The following is a 12,399-nucleotide window of genomic DNA, read 5'->3' on the forward strand; positions in this document are numbered from 1 at the left end:
AAAGCAATTTGATGACTCGCCGTATACACTATTCCAAGCATGTCTGATGTCCCTACTCTCTGCTAGCTAGCTATCACGCAACAATATGTGGCCTGGCTTATCATTCTATCCATTTTTTTTCTTCTGAATTTCTTAGGTAGATCTCAACTACAGCTTATCACGTTGAATTCCATGCGTGGAAGCTCTTGTCCTGTTGCTCCAAGACTCCAATGATGCACACACTTCTATGCTCTGACTCGCCGAAACCATGTTCAATGCATGTAGACAGAGATCTATCGTCTTGTCATAGTTCTCAACCTCTTCCTTCCACCGTTCACCGCTACCGTACCACCGCTGCTTCAGTTTCTTTGCGCACTCGCGTGGACCTCTTGTACGGACCCGACCTGTTACCAGTCACAGTCTCAGGCGGAAACTGATACACGCATCCATTACCTATGTTGATTGCAATGGTTCAGATAACCTGATTGCGGTACAGCGGTTCTCTCGATCATGCAGTTCATGATAGCTGGCTTTCGTGCGATTCTGCACGCAAGTGAATCGAAGTTCAGAGTACAGTTTCGCAAGTGTTGGTGAAATGCTCAAGCTCAGGCTTCTCTATTTGCGTGAAACAGATAAGACGCGCGCGCAACCGGACAGCTACCCACTCTGAACTTCACGAAAGCTCTCGACCGTTTATTACACCTTTAATTTTTCTCTCGCCGGCAAATATTCGCCTTATCCCTGGCTGTGGATGCAACTTCAAATCCGTGTCTCTCACATCACAAGTAGGACACCCAGATCGATCGGCCATACAAGAAGTAAGGGAGCATGCGAACAACGTTTGCGTCGAGAATATGTGCCAATATTCTTCCCAAGATCCCATCCAAGTGCGTGTGCATCGTCTACTTCTGGTCTTGCACCACTGACCGACTTATATACGTGAAATCGCGGAGAAAGAGAGAATCATCATCATTTCGGTCGTTCAAGTGAAATCGTGGAGAAAGCGAGAGAAAGTTTCCGCCTTCGCATGTGCGATTGATCGAGCTACCTCAGTTTTTCATAGGGGCAATATATTTTCTCCATCTAAATACAACTAACTTAATTTTATCTAGGTACTGATCATAAGCGGACCCAGAATTTTTTTGAAGCCTAGGCAAATAGGCTTAGTGTGCTAATTTTGTATCAAATACATGTAAAATAGGGACGAAACTAAGCCTGTCGGCCGGCCGGAAGCCTGGGCGGTCGCCCGGGCTGGAGGGATGCTAGGTCCGCCTATGGTACTGATATATCCAGATCTATTTAATTTATATATGTATACACCTATGTGTAGAAAAAAATAAGCCACTTTTTTTACTTATGGAAGGTGTCCGGAAGTCGGACAAAAATATGCGCAGTGGATATGCCTTTGTAGGCACAAAATGGCTAGCCGGCGCCTTTTTCCAGCACTCATTAGTGTTACTATAGTAATGGCATTTGCAACTGAATACATCACACACGATAGATGTCCGTACAGCTTTCTATCTTGTGTTCCCTCCTTTCATGAAGTTGTCTGAGATTTATTAAAATTTAGATGTACCCCACATCCCACGAAGGTTATATGATATTTTCCAAAGACAAACTTCATGGGAAGGGTGAAGTGCTATGGTGTAATGCTATGAATTCCGTACGCCATTCGTGTGGCCACTACAGGAATGGCGCGCTACGCCGATGGCTTTTTATACGCCGACGATCAAAAGTTGGGGCCGTGGCGAATGGCTCGGCCAGGCCAGCCTGCCAGTCCAACCCTCGGCGTAGCGTTGCCATCGGCGTAGCAAGATCTACACTGAGGGCAGCTCTCGGCATATCTTTGACCCTAGGCTAGACAGGGCTACGCCGACGGCCACCCTCGGCGTAGGCTATTTTTCAAAAATTTCTAATTTTGTAAAACTCATAACTAATTCATATGATGTCAGAAAAATGCGTATAAGGTATTAAAATGTTTGATTCTCTAATCGTTTATGTCAAAATCATGCATATTTGAATCATGTACAGTGCCATGTTAGCATAGTAACAATTCAAACACTTGCTTATATATCCTCGGGTTCCCGTTTTGGCCAGATGGCAATTTAAAGGAAGTCAGAAAATTCCGCGGAGCCGCATGGCGTCATTTTATGTGTCCTAATAACCGCTCCAAAAGTCGAAATTAGGATACGGCAATTATTTTGGAAAACCCTTCACAAACAGGGATATCAAGTCCGGAGTTCTATGACTCTTAGGAGAAATGAGTAGGAAACGGCATGTGACACCGCATAGTTTGTCGGAACGAGGCCATATTTGGCACGTATGGGGTCCCTGGGATGGGAAGCAAGGTCCCGGGTTTGGATTTCCAATCTGACCCATGTACGATGGCTTTTTTATTTTTGGGTGCCAAAACGGGTTTTTTTTGTGAAGCAGCTACATGAGGCGCATTTTAGTATTGCGCGAGATCTCCGCGTAGTGGTAGGACACCGCCTCCGCACCACATATCACATGCCATATGTGCACGCTAGGTACCTAGAAATCTCTGCGGCTTCCTGCGGTGTCCAGCCGAATCCGCTGGAAACTGACCAGATTTGAACTAGGGGTACACTTTCCGTCGCTCAAGAAATTCCGGGAAAATGTTTTTAGGTCTAAAACACATCACTTTATGTCTTTCCATTTAGCGCGATGGTGAACGAGTGCACCAGCACGCCCAGTACGGCCATACCGCTTCTCCGTGGGGACCTGTTTTGGCCAAATGGTAATTTAAACAAAGTCAGAAAATCCCGTGGAGCCGCATGGCGTCATTTTATGTGTCCTAGTAACCACTCAAAAGTCAGAATTAGGATACATCAATTATTTTGGAAAACCCTTCACAAACAAAATTATCACGTCCGGAGTTCTATGGCTTTTAGGGAAAATGAGTAGGAAACGACCTGTGACACCGCATAGTTTGTCGTAATGAGGTAATATTTGGCACGTGTGTGGTATCTGAGATGGGAAGCAAGGTCTCGGGAGCGGATTTCCAATCCGACCCATGGGCGATGGTTTTTTCATTTTCGGGGTGTCAAAACGGGTTTTTTTTGAAGCAACTACATGGGGTGCATTATAGTATTGCGCGAGACCTCCGCGTAGTGGTAGGACACCACCTCTGCACCACATATCACATACCATATGTGCGTGCTAGGTATCTGGTAATCCCTGCGGCTTCCTGCGGTGTCCCGCCGAATCTACTAGAAACTGACCGTATTTGAACTAGGGGTATACTTTCCATCGCTCAATAAATTACACGAAAAATGGTTTTAGGTATATAACACATCACTTTATATGCTACTTTTTATCCGTTTAGCGTGTTGACGAACCGTGCACCAGTGCGCCCGGTATGGCCATTTCGCATCTCCCGAGAGGGCCATTTTGGCCAGATGGCAAACTGGACGTCATATTTGGATTCCTCTAATTTTTTAGGTTCAAATGATGATATGGATGTGATGACCCACAAGTATAGGGGGTGTATCGTAGTACTTTCGATAAATAAGAGTGTCGAACCCAACGAGGAGCAGAAGGTGTTGACAAGCAGTTTCGATGAAGGATTCACTGTAAATGCTCACAGACAAGTATTCAGGGGGTTTTGATATAGCAGATAAATAAAATACAAGTAAGTAAAATGCGAGAGTAATAATTGCAGCGAGTGGCCCAATCCTTTTTAGCACAAAGGACAAGCCGGTTTGTTTACTTATGATGACCAAACATTCTTGAGGAAACACGGGAATTTAGTATAGTGCTTTCGCTTCATATAGTTGATTAATCTTCATTGTTTTGATAAGTGTTGTGTGGGTGAACCTATGCTAATGCACCGCCCTTCCTAGGACTACTACATACTTATGATTAAACCCCTTGCAAGCATCCGCAAATACAAGAGAGTAATTAAGATAAATCTAACCACAGCGTTAAACTCTGAGATCCTGCTATCCCTCATGCATCGATATACCAACGGGGGTTCAGGTTGCTGTCACTCCGGGAACCCCACAATTAGCAAACGAATACAAGATGCATTCCCCTAGGCCCATAAAGGTGAAGTATCATGTAGTCGACATTCACATGACACCACTAGAAGAATAACACCAGAACTTAAATATCAAACTATTAAATATTACTCAACATAGTTCACTACTAACATTTAGACTTCACCCATGTCCTCAAGAACTAAACGAACTACTCACAAGACATCATATGGAACATGATCAGAGGTGATATGATGATGAATAACAATCTGAACATAAACCTTGGTTCAATGGTTTCACTCAATAGGATCAATAACAAGGAGTAATCAACACCGTGAGAGTTTCCCCTATGAAATAATCAAGATTCAACCCTAGATGTTACAGCGGAGACGAGGTGCAGCGGTGGAGATGACGGTGTCGGTGGTGGAGATGATGGTGATGATGATCCCAATGAAGTCCAGCTCGATGACGGTGACGATGGCGACGATTTCCCCCTCCGAGAGGGAATTTCCCCTGCAGATTTCAGCCTGCCGGAGAGCTCTTTTCTCTCTGGTGTTTTCCGCCCCGCAGAGGCGGCTGTGTCTATTCTCGATCGTCCCCCGCACCTTAGGGTTTTCGGAAGATGAAGTACGCGAAGGGGAGATTGCGGTGACCCAGCGTACCACTGCATGGTGTAGTACACAAGTCGTTGACATAACACAAGTGAAACACCGTTCCACTCATATTACATCCCTCAGAGTGGTACAACAGAAACATATGCGAGTCCAAGGTATGTCTATAGAAGGATACACAATATGTTTACATAAGATCAACACAACCTCCTACTTTACAGTGAGGTAAAACTTCAAATAAAGCTCCAGAAGAACGACTCATAGTCTATCCTATTGCTAACTCAAGTTTAAGAGCTACTTGGCTTGCTAAAGAACTCTAGCTACTTAGGTGTTAGGATTAGGGAAAGGTTCCCTTCTATTACTAATCTAAGTTTCCACTTTAGCTGATGCAGAAGTTGACTCCATTGACTTCTTTGATCGTATTCTTCATCTTATTGCAGTAGACTCCTTTGTCTTCGAGTTCCACGGTAGTTTCTCCTTCGGTGCCTTGATCTAAGAAGGGGGTTCAAATGGGAAGGAATGAGTACGAGCGTAGTCAGCAAGTTCATAGGAAATAGGTGTATCATGCACTAGCTACAGCCATAGACCAGAAAGTCATAGGCGAATGGAAGTTTTTGGTAAACATTTCTTCAAAAGGTTTATTTTATTCTGAAAACTATGCCCGTCAGTCTTCACAGGTTGACCACAACTTCGTGGAGTTCCTTTCCTGCCGCGTTCGCAGTTCCCTTCCCGGAACAGGGAGTGACAGTCACAATTCAGTATCCTCTGCAGAGGTGTGTTACTTTCCCCATAAGAGAACTTATCCTTGATACCAACCGGGTGATCGTTCCAGTCCACACTTCCTTGGTGTGGGGCCAGGTGTAAGGTCCAAGCCAATCACTGCCTTCTCCGCGACCCTGCAAACCCACCCTTTTGTCCAACCGTACACCCCCAGTAGACATCTTCCGATCATACGGCTTTACTCACGGTGTACTTTGGACAATCCATCATAGACCGTAGAGCTCGTCATCACACACGGATGGGGATTTAAAAGGATATCCCAACCTACGGCAGTGCCTCCAACACCCCGCAGCTCTACCAGTCCGTTGGCGTGCAGAAGGGAAAAGATACAGCTGACTTCCCCAAAGCCATTATAGATCTTATGGTCAACGCGATATGTGCGGCGCTAGAATCACTGGACGGCATTGGTACTTAGTCCTAGATGAGTAGTACCCTTGCAATGGAACCTCCACCATAAACACATACCATGGTTCCATTGCCCACCACATAGTCATATTCATAATTGTAAAATAATACTTTGCTTTTCAATGCAAGAGTGATAAGTATAGTACTTTGCATATAGTTTGATACAAATAATCAAATGACATGAGCAAGCGATGAACTTGCCTTTCTTGACTGCAAGATTATGCAGGCAAAAGCTTCAATACGTGTTAACTCCAAATTCTGAAATACCGTCATCGTCCGGTAAGGACAATGTTTAAAGAACTGACAAAGATGCTATAATGCATATTATGAGATGCAATCGTCCCGAGCGTAACCTAACCTCAATGATTTAAGATGTATGAGTTGTAAAGATTTCATTAGGGTTGGTTGCACTTTTAGAATGGTTCTCAAACAAGGTTCTTATTAGGGTTTGGTTATATTAGCATCATATCCAAGTGATATAAGACATCATAACAATCATACACATAAAGAATAGTGGTGGAATAATATGTAAAGAACAATTGTCAATTTTAAGTTCTACAGGATATGGTTGATGATTACTTATATTATACTTCAAAAGAATAACTTTTGAAGAACAAGTTAAATAAGAATATGAACTACTATACATAGGAGCTATGTAACTCTAGGGTTTACTATTGGGTTCATTTAGTTTCACTTAATAGGAACTAGTTGGTTCTTAATTTGGAATAGGTTTCTATATAGCAAGTATTGGTAGGTTTATTGCTATGGTTTCTTCTAAGCATCATATCAAAGGATGGTTATCAAGATGGTTCTATAAATTAGCTATTAGGGTTTACTATGGTTTCACAATTGCTTCACTAAGCAATCTCTAATTGCTTCTAAACTAGATGGTTTATTATTTCTTTAATAAGGTTTAGTTGAATAGGAGCATGTGTTGTGAATTGTTACCCAAGGCTGATACTAGGGTTCATCATTATGGTTCTACTAAATTATGATGGTTAAGGTTGATCTCAATGGTGCTATATATTAACAAGCTAGGGTTTGCTCCTAAGTGGTACTAATTAGTTATACAAGTTTTATTCAAAAATAAAGACATGGAATGATGACTCATGGGAATTGGTTCTATGTTGGTGGATCATGACTTGTATTTGTTGGTCACATAATAAGATTCTCTATGTAAGGTGAAATTAACATGATCACATGTGATAAGTAACTAGGGTTTTAGGGTTAAAGCATTTTCAAATGATCACATAAAATAATGGGATCCAGATTCTAACTTATAATAAAACTAGGGTTTCTAAATTATGATCCAATTCTTAAAGTAATACTTGGTACTAGAATTAATGTGATTAAGTACTTTGCACCAAATTAATAACAGCCTTCTCATTTAATTATTCTAAATGGTTTAATAATTAAGACAAATTTGAGTTAGGGTTTAATTTCCAGAATTAGGGTTTTATAATTCTGATTAGGTTTTAAAATAATAACTTGTTAACTAAAAATGCTTAAGTAAACAATTGTTGGGCTACCAAAATAATATTGACTTTTAACACTTTCTTGAGTTCTTACTATTTAAAGAAAATAGAAAATAGTAATATGCAAACTTAGGGTTTATGAATTATCACTAATATTTAAATAAATGAAACATGATACTTAAATTAATCTTAATATTTTATTTAGTTACTGAATAGTTAAAATTTAATTTTTGAAACTTCACTAATTATTGAATTCAAATTGTATTTTAAATAATTGAAATGGCATAATAAATAAGGTTAAATAAGTGAATTTTGATTTTGACACACATTTTTGTTTTATATTTTATTTGAATAGAGTTTATTTTTGTGATCATTTTGATATATTATTTGAATTTTTCTGAGTTGAAACAAATTTTATATGATTTTGCAAAGTTTCAGTTATTTACTGGAATTTGAAATTTGAACGAAATACTAAACATACCCGTTCATTTCTACCCCCAGACACAGACAGGTGGGGCCTAGTCCACGTGGAAGGCCACGCAGACGAAGACTGGTCAACAACCACGAGAGGGGCCTACTGGACACGTCAGCTTCGCCGGCGGCTTGACGCCGGCGACCAGACGGAAACGGCGCCGCCGATTAACGGCACCCCTGGATGCGCGGTTTACACTAAACGAATCCCCTCGACTCACTGGTCACGATGGTGGTGGTGGAACAAGCTATAGGTCACCGGAGCTTCGTCGGAAATCATGTCCCGTGGCGGTGCACTCCGGCGAGATGTCGAAATCGAGCTACAGACGATGCCAGGAAGCGAGACTAAGCTCTAAAGATGCGTATGCTCACCCTGAATTCAAGGTGTGGTCGGCTCCGGCGATTGTCGACGGAGACGGCGAGGAATTCGCCATTCCCGACGATCTGCTGCGGAAGAAAATGCTGAAATTGAGTCGATTCCTAGCTCCCCTGGATGCGTGCTTGCGTCCAGATGCTCCTCTCGATGAGACGCTCCTCCTCGACCAAGCTACGAGCTCCGGGGTGGCTCCAGTAGACGGCTTCGTCTTCAACTCCGGCGACAGTGAGTGGATCGTGGCGAGAGATAGAGAGCGATTGAGAGGGATTGAAGTGGCGGAGGTGAACAAGGCGTGCACGGCGATGCCCTTCACCTATTTATAGGCCAAGGGAAGCCTTGTGGCCTCGACACGGCGACGGCCATGGTTGAAGAGGTGGCGGTCTCTAGAAGCTTCTGGCTGACATGGATCTCTTCGGGCGTGGGTAAGCTCGGACGCGAATCGTGTTGGGCGTGGTTCTGAGAGTCCTGGCGACGTCCGGGCAAGCTTATCGACGAGGAGGTCGTGGCCTACTAGCGCTGCCGTGCTGTCGAGCTCGGAGACGACGACGATGAAGACATTTCTCCATGCACGATTTTTGACGCACGCGAAACGTTATTTGGACGTGGGCTGGACTGCTCCTGGGCTTCGACGTGGGCTGCTGTTGGGGTAGGCTTCGAGCTGCTGCGGTCCAGGTAAGGTAAGTGAGCCTTCTTTTCTTTTTCCCCTTTTCTATTTTCTGTTTTTATTTTCTGTTTTGAATTTGAATTCAAATTTTGATCCTGGTTTTGCTTTGCAGGTTCTAATATATTTGAATATCAAAAAAAAATTGATAATGCCACCTACTGTATTGTTTTGTTTTTAAACCACCATTATATAATTGATTTATTTTGTGTTCTTATGAGACACAATTCAAATTTTCAAATAGATATGATTTTAGGGTTTATCTCAATTGCTTTGTTAAGGAATTAAACATGTTTTAATTGATTTGAAATTTAGAACATGTGCATGGTGAACACATTCTATTTTTCTAGTGCTTAACCATAGTGATCATTCACATATAATTTAATTATGGCTAGGGTTTAACAAATGGTAAAGGAAATGGAATTGGTTCATGATTTTATGTGAATGATAGTTCTTAAGGTTTAAGAAGATGATTTGGATATTGGTTTCACTCTACTCACTTATATCTCATTTAAGCTTAAGTATAACTAGTTTATTTTATACTTGGGATCCATGATACACAAGTTAGGACATATTTTTTTATGTAGATTGGTTCCATATGACAAGGTTTATGGTTTTGGGAATACATCACTTTTTGAAGTATTAAATAGGCATGAGGCATGGCTCTACTTATGATCCAAAGTAATCCATGGATTGGAATTTCAAATGTAGTTTAGGGTTTAAGTAGTGATTACCAATGTGATACACAACTAGGATTAGAATATGAGCATAAGCTTTGATTATGTTTTACTAATGGAACATGGCTCTCATCTACAAGATTAAAGGTTGGTTTAAACAAGTAAGATGTAATACTACTCTAGTATTCTCTAGGGTAGACATGGCTATGGTTATCATCTATAATCTCTCTCACTTCTAAATGTCTTGTAATAGCCTAAGGTCCTACTCAAGATATGATGATATGATTCTCTAAATATATGGTTTGCCTAGGAATTATACCTTCGTATTTTCTGTAGCTTGTTCTTCAGGATATCTGGTAAACCTGCATCTTGTGGTATGCCTCCACCTCCTAGCTTCTTCATCTTAATCCAAGCTAATTCACATGGAGTGGCTCTATGTGTTTGTTCCCATGTATCATGGTACTTGATGAGCAAATGGATGAAGGGTGTGGCCCTATTTATAGGCTTGGGTAAGCTCTAATATCATGACACATAGGTGGTGACTCTTGTGTTGGTTAGATGAGTAAGGTGCTTGGTTGTCATGCCCTCATCCATAGCAATCCTTTGAGCATGAGGTGGCAAGTCTTGGGATGCAAGTCATGTAGATATTTTCATCCTATGTGGCATGATCATTATCCTCTCATATGATTTATGTTTGGATAGCCAAGTGGCATTTGTTACTAAATATCTTGTGGATGGTTTTATTATTGTGGATGAGTCACTATATCATATTGGATTGGATTTACATTATAATATTGATCAAAAGATCAAGGTTGAAGGTTATTCCTCAAATTTGGATAGTTGGTGTTTGATTTCACCAAGGCATGATCATATGAGTTTCAAAATACTCAGAGTTAAATTTTATTCAAATAGTTTGAACTATAATTTGTAATGTAAATGGATTTAGTTTTATGATATTCCATATATTTAATAAGTTATGATTTAAATAAGAATGTGTGGCCTTTATGCAATTTAGACCCTGTGATTTACCTTATTTATTAATAAGTTTAGAAGTGAATTAAATTACACACAAAGGTAGTTGCTAACTTTTAAGTGTTAATAAGTTAGGGTTTGATTATTAAAGAATGTGTTGTTGTAAGGAATACCATGTTGAGATATTTTATAAGATCTTGTAATTGACCCTTACTTAAGATGTTATTTGTTGTAACATTAATTCTATTTGATCTAGCACATAGATCAAATCATCACTACCCAAAACAAGGTTTTAGCAAAGATCACAGTGAAGTTTATAGCGCTTGACTTGATGATCTACTTCAATTCCAGCAAGTCAAGTGAAACTTCAGTTACCGTGGTAAGTTTTATTTGAAAGCGCGAAAATTCCCTGGATTTTCTATGCATGAATGCAATGCACACTTTGGTGTTCTCTCATTTTATAGCCTTTAAACCTGGGATATTACAGAGATGGCCGAGGGGGGTCGTGGGCCCCCTCCCCACAAGGCGGCGCGGCCAGGGTGGAGCCCGCGCCGGCCAATGGGGGGCCCATGGCGGCCCTCCTCAGCCTCTCCTTTTGGCTGGCTCCTTCTTCTGGAGAAATAAGACCTTCGGTATATTTTCCGTCAATTGTTGATCTTCAGAAATATTGTATCCTGACGGTGCTTTTTCTAGTAGAATTCTGACTCCGGTGAATAATTCTCCAATAATCATGAAACATGCAAAATAGGTGAAATGACATAAGTATCATCTCTAAATATGAAATATATCAATGAATAACAGTAAATTATGATATAAAATAGTGATGCAAAATGGACGTATCAACTCCCCCCAAGCTTAGACCTCGCTTGTCCCCAAGCGAAACTGAACTCGGTAAACAAGACCACATGTTTATGGAGTGAAGAGTCGATAAATGAAATACGGACAAGAAGCATCACATTAATTCACACAAGATATTCTAGTGAACAACTTCCTCATATAACTCAACTTGAAACAAGTAGAGGGAAATCGCAATTAAAGGTGCATAGGAAATCAATATTGGTAATGGCAAACTTCATTCTTGGTCAAGGATCAATTAACAGATTGTACTTTATCTTTCGAGCATAGATAACCTTCAAAATCATATTCATTCAGATAAAATTTGTACTAAACAAGGAAGGATAAAAGACATGATTAAATAGATCACAATATAAATGGCTGGATCACAACAACTCAATTGCTTGCTTAAGATAGAGGGAAATAGGTTTACTGACTCAACATAAAGTAAAAGATAGGCCCTTCGCAGAGGGAAGCAGGGATTAAATTATGTGCTAGAGCTTTTTAAGTTTTGAAATCATATAGAGGGCATAAAAGTATAATTTTGAGAGGTGTTTGTTGTTGTCAACGAATGGTAGTGGGCACTCTAACCCCCTTGTCAAACAGACCTTCAAAGAGCGGCTCCCATGAAGGACGTTATCTCTACCAGCAAGGTAGATCATCCCTTTTCTCTTTTGTTTACACATGTACTTTAGTTTTATTTATGGATGACACTCCCCCCAACCTTTGCTTACACAAGCCATGGCTAACCGAATCCTTGGGTGCCTTCCAACATTCACATACCATGGAGGAGTGTCTATTTGCAAATTAAGTTGCTTACTGATGAATTAGGGCAAAACATGTGAAGAGAATCATTAATGAAAGTTAATTAATTGGGGCTAGGAACCCCGTTGCCAGCTCTTTTTGCAAAATTATTGGATAAGCGGATGTGCCACTAGTCCATTGGTGAAAGTCTGCCCAACAAGATTGAAAGACAAAACACCACATATTTCCTCATGAGCTATAAAACATCGACACAGATAAGAGATAATAACTTTTGAATTGTTTAAAGGTAGCACATGAAGTATTTACTTGGAATGGTAGAAAAATACCACATAGTAGGTAGTTATGGTGGACACACATGGCATAGGTTTGGTTTAAGGTTTTGGATGCACGAGAAG

This window comes from Lolium perenne, chromosome 2, assembly GCF_019359855.2.
Source record: "Lolium perenne isolate Kyuss_39 chromosome 2, Kyuss_2.0, whole genome shotgun sequence".
Classification (NCBI taxonomy): Eukaryota; Viridiplantae; Streptophyta; class Magnoliopsida; order Poales; family Poaceae; genus Lolium; species Lolium perenne.